Source organism: Choristoneura fumiferana, chromosome Z (assembly GCF_025370935.1).
Source record: "Choristoneura fumiferana chromosome Z, NRCan_CFum_1, whole genome shotgun sequence".
Lineage (NCBI taxonomy): Eukaryota > Metazoa > Arthropoda > Insecta > Lepidoptera > Tortricidae > Choristoneura > Choristoneura fumiferana.
The window spans coordinates 5,789,043-5,801,870 of record NC_133472.1 but is presented as its reverse complement, the minus strand read 5'-3'; the positions used below and the strand labels follow the sequence as shown (position 1 = coordinate 5,801,870).

Here is a 12,828-nt window from a genome sequence, read left to right as displayed (position 1 = left end):
AATAAGCGTATGGAGTTATTATAAGCCTTGTTCTATCCAGAAGTCAAGTTTGTTATGTTGCTTATGTTATGTATTTAAGTAAATTATTTTCTTTCAGTTGACACTTAATTCATAAAATAAATATTTTAAAATATTTTTCTTTTCAATGCGATTTTTAATCTATACAGGGTGGAAAGTTGAGATGGGGCAGCAAGAGCAGTTACTAACTAGATCCCTTGCTGCTATGCGAAAATGCTCTTAGGAGACCTTTACTAACTTTTTGAGTGATGACAATCGACATTCACAGATTTTTGATAAAATGTACAGTCAGCGATCCATTTCTATCAAGGATTAAAACACTCTTTGAGACCAACTAAGGTTAGAGTACTAGAACACCCACAAATCAAAGAAAACTTTTTCCATACAGTTCGTAGGGTATTAATTTGCAAAGTGCAACTTTCGCAAGTTGTTTTTTTTACAAATATGAATCCTTTATGCTTAAATAAAATTCAACAGTATGTAGACAACTAAAAACTGAACATTTTAACTAAAGTTATACATTTTTCACCTATGATGAGTTCTGTGACGTTTCGAGTTTGATAGTTTTAGGAGTTAGTGCACTACTGGTCATTTTCGCTGATTCGCCATTTTCGTTAATTCGTCAATTTCCCTAATTCGTCAATGTCATTAAAATCTTTAATTCGTCATTTTCACGATTCGCCATTTTCGTTAATTCGTCAGTTTCCCTAATTCGTCAATGCCATCAAATTATTTAATTCGTCATTTTCCCTGATTCGCCATTTTCGTTAATTCGTCAGTTTCCCTAATTCGTCAATGCCATCAAAATCTCTGACTCGTCAATTTCCCTATTTGGCCAGTTTAATCAATAAGTCACTTTCGCTAACTGCTCAATTCATGCAATGTATAGTCGCAGTAGATATTTACATTAAGTATATTTGAACCTGATATTTCTCCGTAGCAAAATTTCGAAAATTAAAATTTCTACGTACGATATTCCTAAAGACAAAACTGCGAAAATCTAAATTTATAAGAACAAAATTCCTAAAGATACATGCTCGATGTTTAGTTAACCCACGTTTAAAATATCTAATGTACAAAACTATTAGAACATGAAAATCCTAGTGACGTTTATCCTACGTTCATTTAACCCACGTTTTAAATTTCTAATGTACAAAATTGCTAGTACATGTACAATATTGATTTCGAAATTGTGCTACGGAGCCAATGACATTATGATATTTTCGAGTATTTGGGGGCAATATCCATTAATGAATTAAAAATCTATATATATATATACAATTAAAAGTCCTGACTGACTGACTGACTGACTGACTGACTGATATATCAACGCACAGCCCAAACCGCTACAGCTAAACGCTTGAAATTTGGCATACATATACCTTAAGTGACATTGAGGTACACAAAGAAGGGATTTTTTGAAATTCCCACGGGATAGGGAATAAATGGGATTTATATTTTCTTTTCAAAATGGCCCTATTTCCGTAACTATAACTATTAGAAACATCAAATTGGGCATGCAAGTAGGTAAAAGGTAACAAACATCAAAACGTAACCAAGGAAACAAAAGCATGGACTAGAAGATAATCCTTCTAAATAAATAAATATCTACTGCGACTATACACTGCATGAATTGAGCAGTTAGCGAAAGTGACTTATTGAATAAACTGGCCATACAGCGAAATTGACGAGTCAAAGATTTTGATGGCATTGACGAATTAGGGAAACTGACGAATTAACGAAAATGGCGAATCAGTGAAAATGACGTTTTAAATATTTTGATGGCATTGACGAATTAGGGAAACTGACGAATTAACGAAAATGGTGAATCGTGAAAATGACGAATTAAAGATTTTGATGACATTGAGGAATTAGGGAAATTGACGAATTAACGAAAATGGCGAATCAGCGAAAATGACCAGTAGTGCACTAACTCAACCTAGAGGCCTAAGATGGGATAACTCACGTGCCAGTAATTTCACCGGCTGTCTTACTCTCCACGCCGAAACAAAACAGTGCAAGCACTGCTGATTCACGGCAGGATTAGCGAGGAAGATGGTGGTAGCAATCCGGGCGGACCTTGCACAAGGTCCTACCACCTGGTTGTGAGCATGCTTGTGACTTCGACTGTACAAGCTATTAAATACCTACCTCAAAGAAATGGCCAAAACCCTAAATCACAGGTTTTACCAATTTAGGAAGTAGTGTCTTAGTTAAGTGGACAATGTAAAAAGATGTTATTGGAAATAAATTATTATGATTATTAAGTTTAGGTAACAAATGAACTAAGTAGGTAAGTGAATCTTGTTAGTGAATGTCATTCTTTACATTTGGACATGAAGGATATGGCATCACTGGTTTCGCTTTCTTGCATATTGTAACACAATTTTGATCTGTCACTTCTGTCTGAACCTCTTGACCTCTGTGTCCGGTCTGTGTACTATTATTTACTACATAATTCTAAATCCTCCGTTTAACGTGTTACAAGTATATAATCATCATCTGTTGTACCAAAGTATCAAAGTCAATAAAGCTCCGTGTCGGATACTTTCCATATTTTATTTCTGAGCCCTGCCACACTCCAACTGCCTGGCTGAAGATCCACCTCCTCTACAGGTTATCGGCTCAGATCACGTTTTCTCATCTTTTTTTATCTTGCGTTTATCATTGCGCATTCCCTAAGTCATTCAAAGTTAGTGGCAGGGCGGCGGATTTGTCGTACGATCGACTTGGCGCTGCATGCCGGCACGTGGTGCCTCATTGGATCGGGACGGCGATAATCCTTACGCTATGGACGGCGATCGTAACTTGGAAATACATACTGAACGGGTTGGCAGTGCATCCGGCAACGTGGGCGGAGCAATGCATCAAGAACCGGTGAGCAAATTTGATACTTACGGCCACGAAAAGCTCGAAGGAGCTGCCAATTATCATAATTGGAAATTCACGATGAAAATGATTCTTGTTATGGAGGGTTTGTGGTCTTGCGTGCTTGGCACTGAAACCGATAGTGTTAAAATGGACAGAGCACTGGCTCGAATTTGCTTGGGAGTGAAGCCCACCTGCATTCAACATGTGCGCGACAAGCAAACAGCCAAGGAAGCTTGGGATGCTCTAGCAAATATATTCGAAGATAAGGGTCTGTTCCGTAGAGTAATGCTTATGCGAAAATTACATCAAGTGACCTTTAGTCAATGTGAAAATATGACTGTCTATATAAACACTATTATGATACTGGTGCAGCAGCTAGCAGATATAGGACGTACCATAGAGGACGAGGAAATAGCCGAGATTCTTCTTTTTGGGTTACCCCAGGAGTATGACAACCTAGTATCCAGTCTTGGGACAGCGACAACGGCAGCTAAGTTGACCAGCGAATTGGTTAGGACCCGCTTATTACAAGAAGAACTGCGAAGGCAAAATGGTGATCCTACCACTGGTGAACTTGCATTTACTTTGAGAAGAAAGAAATTGATTGTCTGTCACCATTGCAAGAAACCGGGGCATGTGAAAGCTAAATGCTTCAAGTTGAAAAATGAAAAGAAGAGCGATCATGTGTTCCTGGCGACTGCGTTTCAAGCAAGTGCAGAAGACAACTGGATCCTGGACTCAGGGGCAACTGCACACATGTGCAGGGACCGTAGTTGGTTTATAGAAGGAACTCTTAAAGGCTATAACAGTAATGTAACAGTAGCTAATGGCGATACTCTTTTGTGTAATGGTCGAGGTGATGTCACTTTTAGAATTAACAATATTATAATAACTTTAACTGATGTTATGTTTATACCTAAACCACAGAATATATAATAGTACTGGCATACAGAATGGACACGCTCCGCCCCGCACCGGTTCGAGTTACCCCACCCCTCAAGCGCAGATTGTAGGAAAACCGTAGGAATGCAGTCGGGCGCGCAACGCGATATATGTCGGCCGCACCGTCGCACGGCACTAAGTTCGGGAGCAATAACTTTGCGAAATGGTGATATACTGTTCATTGTATGGGTGTTTGTCAACAGCCAAAGATAAGAAAAGGAGTTCTTTTCGATTTCCGAAGGACGAAAAAAGGTAGGTAAGGTACCTAGCCAACTTTAATTAGCAACATGTAAAATGTAGGTATTAGGTAACTGGGGAAAAAACCAATACCTAGGTTTAAAAGTTTGTACCTATAATGTATAAATAGACGTCTTATATTAGTCGGTAGGTATTTGTAAAAATGATTTATTAATTCTTTCCTATCAATAGATCAATATCTTATCTACAATCACTATACTAATTATATAACAAATTGTCTTTACAAAATAAACTAGGTATACACTTATTCACTTGTTTTTAAACACTTAATTTAGACAAACGATACCTAAGTACTTTCCGCACCTATCTCTTTCTATGCCGCTATACAGTCGTGCAGTCGCGAGTCGCCACTCACATGATCTTCCGAACGCTGTAACTTTGTTTTCGTCCGCGCGGTCGTAATAATTATTTTAATCAGTTGCTCTTTTCTTACTACGCTATTTTCTTATTACGCTATTATAATACGCGATTAGGCTCTTCGAGTAGGTACCTACGGATTAAATTTTATTATCATTTACTTTTTTTTTAATTTCAGGTGCAAACTATGGGTCGTAGCGTCCGTTCGTTCAGATTTAAACAATAAAACTGTGGAAAATCTAAACGTCAGTTACTACATTTGTGATTTACACTTTAAAAATACAGATCGTCTAGCAAAAAAATTAAAACGTGATGCAGTGCCGACTCAAAATTTGCCACAAGATATTCGTCTAGATCGAACAAAATATACTCAAACTGAATATAGTATTTCTCAGCGCATATCAACAATAGAAGATGCTTCACAAACTTCAATTTCGAGTGTTTCAGATTGTTCAACACAGACTACGAAAGATTTGTCTGCCAACACACCACGTAAAAAAAAATTGCTTAGGGAATATAAAACTATTTACGAAAATTATTTCCTAAAAACCCGAAAATCAGTCATATTCTAATAATTTGTCGCTCGTACAAAGTCACATAATTTTCCGTGAAATCCGCGCGCCGGCAGTTCAATGCTCGGCTCGGTGGCTATGACTCCGCGAGCAAGCGCCAACTTGTCAGTGGGCGCGCGAGAAATTGAGGTTCCTACCCTGTCTACTTCCTTTTCTTAATAAAAATGCTTTCTAAAAGTATCGCGATTAATACGACATGAAATAACTAATTAGGTAGGTACCGAATAATTCGTTCAAGTTTGTAGTCATATATTTGTTGTAATTTTTAAATAATAATGCTTAAATACATAGACAGACACATTTTAAGTAGGTTTAAATAAAAATATATGATTAACGATTACATTTATTTACACATTTAAGTCATACCTACATACCCTATAGTACTAGGGTTTTGCGATAGTCAGCCCTGTGCAGCTTACGCACACATTGACGCGTGTACAGACATCGTCGTGCCTATGTAGATTCAAGAACGCGTATTTTGTATGGCGTGTCCGCCCTGTGCCTAAACTCTCAACTAATTTGATCAGTATTAGCAAACTGTGTGAGAAGGATTTGTCAGTAAATTTTTTAAATAATAATTGTTATATTCATTTGGGTGAATCTTTAGTAATGTCGGCCACAAAAAGTAAAGGTATCTATTTTTTGGACAATGTTGACCCTGTCTGTAGGAATAGGCATAATGTTTTATGTTCACAGGATCAGCACAATACAGATGCAGCTTTAATGGTGTCAATGGAGATTTGGCACAAGAGGCTTGGACACCTTAACTCCCGTGGTATGTGTGCTCTTAGAGAGTTGGCTTCCGGTGTTCTGTTTCAGAGTCCACAGCATGATGCAAGCTTAAAGGAGTGTGTGTCATGCATTGAGGGGAAGCAGGCGATGATGTCTTTTCCCAGTCATGGATCCAGACGTTCTGGACAACTATTGGAGCTCATCCACTCGGACGTGTGTGGGCCACTGCCTGTCTGCAGCCTTGGAGGTGCTAGATACCTGGTGACTTTTACAGACGACTACTCGAGAAAATCTTTTGGATATTTTCTTAAGAAGAAATCAGAGGTATTGTCCAAATTTATTATTTTTAAAGCTACTGTAGAGAAACAGACAGATTTATCTATTAAGAGGCTACGTTCCGATGGTGGTGGCGAATACTGCAGCAAGAATTTTGCTAAGTATTTAGAAAAAGAGGGGATTACTGATAGACCCCTTTAGCCCCAAATATATTATTGTGTCTCGAAATGTGATATTTTTAGAAAATGAATTTATTTTGAATCAAGAGAAAAGTCTCATAATGATATTAATATGGATTTTTATGATAGTATTGACCAAACCATGATATTAGATAATAATGGTAATAATAATTTAAATAATGGTCAAATAGCTAATGATAATAATATTTTAATTCATGACTCTAATAATAGTGTTTATGATGAGGAAGTAGGACCCCAGAACTTTTTATCTCCTGAAGTTTCGAGTCCTGAAAATTTTACTTCTCCTGTTTCAGGTGATTCGTCATTCTGCAGCCCAGTAGCGACGAGTGGCGCATACAGTGAAACTGACGACTCTCACCAGTCTTCATCAACGGACGAGACGCTCGTTCGAGGGGAAGAAGATGTGACGGCTCCAGAGATGGCACCACAGGCTCCAGAGATGGCGCCACAGGTACCAGTCACATTGTGCGAACGACCCGTTCGTTCCACTAGAAGACCGATCAGGTATAATGATTACGATTTATCTGACACGTCGATGCTAGTTCGTAATACTATTTATGAAGAGCCCATGTCCTATGAAGAGGCTATGTCTAGTTCAAATGCAGATAAATGGCAAATGGCTATGCAGACTGAATATGACTCTCTTTTAAATAATAATGTTTGGGAGTTGGTAGACAGACCTAGTAATCATAATGTCATTAAAAGTAAATGGGTATATAAAGTAAAGAGCGATGCCTCAGGTAATTTTATTAAACACAAGGCTAGATTAGTGGCTCGCGGATTTACTCAAAAATATGGCATTGATTTTGATGAAACCTTTTCACCAGTTGTTCGTCATTCAACAATGAGATTATTATTTTGTTTGGCAACTGAATTAAATATGGACATGGAACATATTGATGTAACAAGTGCCTTCTTACATGGAGAGCTTTCAGAGCGCATTTATATGGAGCAGCCATTGAGATTTGTTGTAGATAAAAATAAAGTGTGTTTGCTTCATAAGAGTATTTATGGCCTTAAGCAGGCAAGTAGAGTACGGAATTCTAAAGTAAATAATTTTTAATTTCCAATGGTTACTCTCAAAGTAAATGTGAGCCCTGCGTTTACACTAAGAATAAAGGTAAAGAGCTTACAATAATAGCTTTATATGTTGATGATTTTTACATATTTTCTAATAGCTCTACCGAAAAAGAACATATATGTAAATTATTAATGAAAGAATTCGAGTGTAAACACTTGGGTATTATTAGAAATTGTTTAGGTATGAATGTGCATAGGAACAAAAGTGGAGACAAAATAATATTGTGTCAATCTGAATATATTAGAAAATTACTTGTTCGTTTTGGCATGAGCAATTGTAAAGCAGTCTCCACTCCAATGTCTGTCAATTATAAATTTCAGAATGTAGATAAAAATAATTTTGGCTCAAGATGTTTATCCATATAGAGAATTAATTGGCAGTTTAATGTATTTATCTGTATGCACTCGGCCGGACATATCTTTTGCTCTTAGTCAGCTTAGTCAATATAATATGTGTTTCTCACGGGATCATTGGCTTGCTGCAAAAAGGTTACTGCGTTATCTTAGTGGGACCATTGATTATGGCTTAGTATTTTCTAAAAGTAGTAATGTTAATGTAACCGTATATGCTGATGCAGATGGGCCAACGATCCTATCGTCCCCTTACAACCAGAATAGCTTAAAGTCACTTTTGGCAAAACTGAGTTAGATATATCGTTAGAATGTACTTTCCAAGATCTACATGCTGTTGAAACCCGTTTTACTGTACGATACTCCAATACCGAGTTACGTTTTTCTTAAGCTCACTTAAAGCCGATTTTTAAGAAAGTCAACAGCCAAAAACAACTACGCGTCGGTTAAAAAGCATTTTATTTTATTTTACAACAGCAAAAATATTTAATGTCAAACAAGCGATTTGGAATGTTAAGATTTCAATAAAATGCAATTTGAGTACTGCCTAAAAAGTGCTAAAATAATGTTAGTAGGTTTCGCCTGTTGAGCATTACTTTATATTTCAATTATTGCAACAGCGAAAACAAACTAAATATAATATAGGCGATATTGCTTGTAATAATGTTTGCTTCGACCATAAGAAGCGCTACAGCCAAAATCGCTTAAGTATCGCTTAGACGTCTCGCGCTGTATTGTAAAAATAGTGTGCACTTTGTGTAGGCTAGCTTAGTCGGTTCGTACACGCTTGAAAGCACGATTCATAATAATAATTTTTTAAAAACTTATTTAGTAATTATAGATCTGTTCACTAACGAAAGTCTGTCCCTCCACATTCTATAATTGTAATTGTACCTAAACGTATCCGTACGACAAGTCTATGTGTGCGTAGCTCGAACTTGTCCTCATGGCTTCAGTCGCAAGCGTACCGTCAGTCACGCACACTAAGACTAAGACAATGTGTAAGTACTTAAGAGGTTTTCTCGTGTACATTAATAATTAGCTGTGGAGGGGCGCGCCTTCGTGAGTGAACAGATCTATGTATAAACAGCGATTCACTTGCCGTAATTTAACAGTGTTTTCTTTCAGTGACGAAAGGAAGCATGGATATTCAGGTTTCGATGAACTAAATAAGCCGCGTATCCACTAGAGGCAGCCTCGGGCCGAGCGCTGCCTCGCTCCGAGGCCGCGAAGTGGAGGACGCTGCCAAAGGCACGGCTCAGACTGAGGCTCCTTTGAGCACGGCCAAAAAACCGACAAAATACGGCTCGGCTCGCGGTGCTCGGCCTGAGGCTGCTCTAATGGATACACGGCTATAGAAAAAACATATAACCAGATCCAACAGACCGTCAAAATGAACCGTGATTGTCATTTAATAACCTACTTATTTACTACTTCGTATCTTCGTATCAATGAAAAGCTTATCACGGCATAAAACATTTACGTAGTCACACATTTTCATTGTTCTTGGCTTAGGTAATATTAATTATCCATGCTGGTTTGAGTAGACACAGCTAAGACAAGCAGTGATGAAGAAGAAGACTGATGATTATTACCATTAAGGTTATTTTTCATCACTGCTTGTCTCAGCTGTGACTACGTCTGCACACGCTCAATAACGTCTTCATCACAGGCCAGTGCAACCAGCCATGGTGAATCTCCAGTATAACATTTTTTTTTGTAAAAAGTCATTAAATCTTTATTTTTTTAGCTGCGATTATTGGCAGTGGATTAGTGTATAGCTTTTTAATGCAGGTAGTTTAATTTCCTCTACTGAAAAAGAGTTCAACAGAGTTTGGATTCGATTTTCTGTTGCCTTGTCTTGTTCGACGGTTGGTTTGCAGTTACAGCCTGGTATCAAAAGTCAAAAAGTCAGACGACATGTCGTAATTGATAAAAATATTACCTATACACATATTAAGCAAGAACAATGAAAATGTGTGACAACGTAAATGTTTTATGCCGTGATAAGTTATTCATTGATACGACGTACCTACGATACGAAGTAGTAAATAGTAGGTATCTAAATGACACTCGCGGTTAATTTCGACGGTCTGCTGGATCTGGTTATACCTATGTTTTTCTATTTAGTTCATCGAAACCTGAATATCCATGCTCGTTATCGTTTTGATAAAGAAGAAGACTGATGGTTATTACCATTACGTTTCCTTTCATGACTGTTTGAGTGGTTACTTTGAGCCTTGAGACGCTAAGTGCCTTTTTATTAAAATGTTTGAATAAAAATATGTTTTTTGTTGTATGCATGTAATCAAAAGTTCCATAATTAAATGTATTAAGCAGCACATATGATATTAAAGGAATAACGTAATATATCTCACATATACTAGAAATATACTACTATATTTAAGACTTTAGCTCGCTAGTTTTCATTTATTTATATTTTTGGGCTATTTGGTACCTATTTGTTGAAATAGATTGATGGAACTCTTTCGAAAAATACAATTTATAGTTTTGAATGATAAAAAACAAAACAGAATAATGCTACATTGCATATAAGCTAGAAAAACAGAAAAAAAGCCTAGAGTCAAAACATCTTAGAAATATTTTGCACTTTTAAGCGCGCTTAAGAGGTAAATTCGATTTGTTTACAGCCAATACCTCTTATTTGCGCTGAGACTTAACTAAAAACTTAAATTGTATAAAACATTAAGCATTTTAAACACTGTTATTCGCGAAAAATGCTTCAATTATGGACTTAAAATGATAGTTTATCCAATATATCTGCGTAAACTTGCTAGTTTAGATGATAAAAAAAAACGTGTCTACAGGCAAAATCGCTTATCTGCAGTACCTTTTGAAGAAAAGTCCTGTTTAACCTACTCGGCGCGAGTATAGAGTAAATAACATAGCCCTATCCTATTAAGGGATAAATTATCTAAATAGAAACACAGAGATGTTTTTAGTATAACTAGCTTTTATAGTTTAGAGCATGCAAACCTTTAAATGCGTTTTCTCAAAAACTACATTTTCATGCAGATAAGCGATTCTGGTTGTAAGGGGACGCTATTGACAGAAAGTCTTATAGTGGTTTTGTCATTAAGGTTGGAGACTCTGTTGTAAACTGGGAGTCTCGTAAGCAACGCTGTGTTGCTTTATCGAGCACCGAAGCTGAGTATTTGGCGATAGGTGACGCCTGTAAAGAGCTTTGTTTTATTAGGAATTTCATGTACGAAATTTTCAACAAACATTGTAAGCTTACCGTCTTCAATGATAATCAGAGTGCCCTAAAGTTGCTCGAATTAAAGGAATATTGTCATAAGAGGACAAAACACATAGATATAAGATTTCATTTTGTAAAGATATTGTTAGGTTGCACCATGTAGATATAAAATATCTCTCTACAGCTGATATGTTGGCAGATATTATGGACCAAGGCTCTACCTAACTGTAAGCATGTGAAATTTGTTAAGGGTTTGTGTTTGAGGTCTATGGTAGATCAGTAATTTATAGTTGGTAGAGCTGTGAAATGTAGAGTCGTAGAGTTTGAGAAATTTTTACTGTAGTTTTCTCTACGCCTCTATATTGTTATGTTGTAAAGCTTGAGGGGAAGTGTTAGTGAATGTCATTATTTACATTTGGACATGAAGGATATGGCATCACTGGTTTCGCTTTCTTGCATATTGTAACACAATTTTGATCTGTCACTTCTGTCTGAACCTCTTGACCTCTGTGTCCGGTCTGTGTACTATTATTTACTACATAATTCTAAATCCTCCGTTTAACGTGTTACAAGTATATAATCATCATCTGTTGTACCAAAATATCAAAGTCAATAAAGCTCCGTGTCGGATACTTTCCATATTTTATTTCTGAGCCCTGCCACACTCCAACTGCCTGGCTGAAGATCCACCTCCTCTACAAATCTCTCCGTTTGTCTCTCACTTTAAATACGCTATGCATGTAAGCAGGACGTGAACACAGAACTCGCCACAATTCTCTTGTCGCCACAAGTCTCTTCAAAATATCCAACTAACGAACTTACTATGCGTGCAGTCATTGGAAACCTAATAATAAACTGGTGTAAGTTAGAATTTTTTCTGTGTGAGCTTCCCTTTACCACATTTTTTCGTTACGATATGTAAAAAATACGTAGCATTTTGTAAAAACGTAACGTTATCGTAACGAAAGTGTAACGTATTTTAAACAAAAAATTGTTTATCATGGTGAATAACGAAATTTTGAACATAATATACATGCCACTTGCATGGAAAAGATTACCCTATCGTATAAAAAAACAACCAGTTAAAAATGATCACTACTTACCCTTAAAATCGAACAAGCACTTTCGACGTTTTTTCGAAAAAAAATCTCCGCGTCACTTTTGATGGCTGTTTGTCAACAAACTGATGAGATTTATTTATCTCATCGATGTTGTCCTATTAGAGTATTAGTTGCCAGTGTACAAAAACAAATTTCTACCAAAATTGGCGTTAAAGCTAGCTTAATAAAGCGTCACCAAAGTATTGGTAACGAAAACGTGGAATTTTGGCACGTGAAAAGAAATAAATATAAAATATGAAAATTATTTGATTATCATGATTCCGCAATCGGTAGGACTATCGTTATATCATAAAATTTTGTTTATACAAACTCATGATCATGAGAAGTTAAATAGCATGAAAATAATGGTCAAAAAAAAAATAGTCAATTTTCGTTACGTTTTGGACGGAAATATATTTTTATTATTTTTTTAAAAAGGTTTAAATCAATTATCTCATTTGCGACATTGAGTTTATATCGTGTAATATAATAAAAACAAATTAAACCTCTAGGTGTTATCAGTTTTTTTTATCAGCGTTCCAAAATTCGCAGCCTTACCCATAAGGCAGACGTACTCGTACTGACAGTGATACTGACATACCCACACTTGGCCACAAGACGACTGCGGCCGCGTTTATAAAATTTTGCAAGTTTTGTTTAAAAAATTAAAATATCTTAGTGTTCACTGTTATGGGAGCATTTCTAAAAGAGTTTGTACATTTGATTTGCGACTCCGATTTGGATAAAAATTTCCAGGTATGTAGAGTGAACAATACTGAGTCGTAATAACAGTCTCTCAAAATGTCCCCATTGGTTTGTATGGAAATTTCCTTTTTTGTTAACAAAACTCT

The 12,828-nt window shown here is 36.5% G+C and overlaps 1 long non-coding RNA gene across 1 annotated transcript in view; it reads right to left on the bottom strand.

The window, feature by feature from the left end:
* The window catches only part of LOC141441123 (uncharacterized), a 30,889-nt gene extending 18,736 nt beyond the window's left edge, over window positions 1-12,153 (bottom strand). The window contains exon 1 of the long non-coding RNA XR_012452778.1: window positions 11,981-12,153. This is a non-coding gene — a long non-coding RNA (uncharacterized lncRNA). The remainder of the gene's footprint in view (window positions 1-11,980) is intronic.
* Window positions 12,154-12,828: the final 675 nt, after the last annotated feature.